This window comes from Aptenodytes forsteri, unplaced genomic scaffold, assembly GCF_000699145.1.
Source record: "Aptenodytes forsteri isolate BGI_AS27 unplaced genomic scaffold, ASM69914v1 Scaffold212, whole genome shotgun sequence".
NCBI lineage: Eukaryota > Metazoa > Chordata > Aves > Sphenisciformes > Spheniscidae > Aptenodytes > Aptenodytes forsteri.
In genome coordinates, this window is record NW_008795487.1 from 786,535 (window position 1) to 787,884 (window position 1,350).

Here is a 1,350-nt window from a genome sequence, read left to right on the forward strand (position 1 = left end):
TATGTCCATGTCTCTCTCATACTGGGGAGCCCAAAGCTGGACCCAGCACTCCAGGTGTGTCTCACCAGAGCTGACTAGAAGCCTCTTGACTGTCGTCTCTACAAATACTGAGAGAGAAGGGAGTGGAAACAAAACTTTCACCCTTTGTTCAGATCCAGTCTCTGTGTTGAGAGTGGTCAAGCTGGTGTTAGCTGATGGTTAGGGATTCATGCAATGACTGATGAATTCAGACTGCTCTCTATTGGAAAAGGATTTTTATCACCAAAATCACTGTCCCAAGCGCTGCCTTTTGCGGACTCTTAGCTAGGAGGCCAAGGGCAGAAGATTTCAAGAAAACAGGCAATCCTCTCCACCTGGATGTCAGAAGTGAAATGTTTTGGCAGAAGAGAATGCCCCTGAAGAGCCACTGCTTGGGTCAATACCCACAGCATGTCACACCCCCACGCAACTTCATGAGCTTTCCGTAGCTCTCTTGGGAGAAGAAGGACCGGCTTGATCAGTGACAGAGATGCCTTTGGCTGCTGGAGAAACAGGCCATTTTCCAACACAGAGTGTCACAGCGTTGTGACGTGGTGTGCATTGCCCAGTGAGCTCCCAAGTGTGTAAGTACTCACACGTGCCATGGTAAAAATCACAGTCCAATTTGCCTGTACTATATTTCAGTCCCATATAGAGGATGATCTAGCTCAAATGCATTTATCTCTGCAAATAAGCAACATTACTTAATGAAGCGGGGAGGAGAAATGTCAGAGAGGGACCACGCAAAACTTTTCCCAAATATGAAATGGCTTCTGGTAGGCTGTGTCGGCTTTTGCTAAACGCCAGCACAGAAAACAACCAACCAACCAACCAACCAACACATTTCCAAACAAACAAACAAAACATTTCCTTGACCACAATAAAAAGCAATTGTTTCACACACTAAATTCAACACATCCTTTAAAACCGAACAAGGAGGCTAGGCATACAAATGGGGTAAGTGCGAATCACAAGGGAGCGCCTGAAAAAACACACAGCGGAAGACACGTTCAATACAAAGGTCTCTCTGTTGCTTGTTGCAACTCCGCTATCACAGGTCAAAGCCACCATCCTGCAGGGATCCAATCCGAAACCCGACACAATTAATGTCTGACAAGCTCTCGAGAAAGCACCTTTGCCCGGGAGTTAATACCTTGCGTTATGAACAACATGTTTCAGATATATTGCGTCCGTAGCTATAATCAGCTGGCAAACAGAACCAGATCTGTATTACACTGCTACCCTACAGACAAGGCTACAGAAAAGAAACAGCCCCCACCCTGCTGTTGGGAGCCATCAGAGGCGCTTCCTTGCGGGAGTGACCGCCACCAG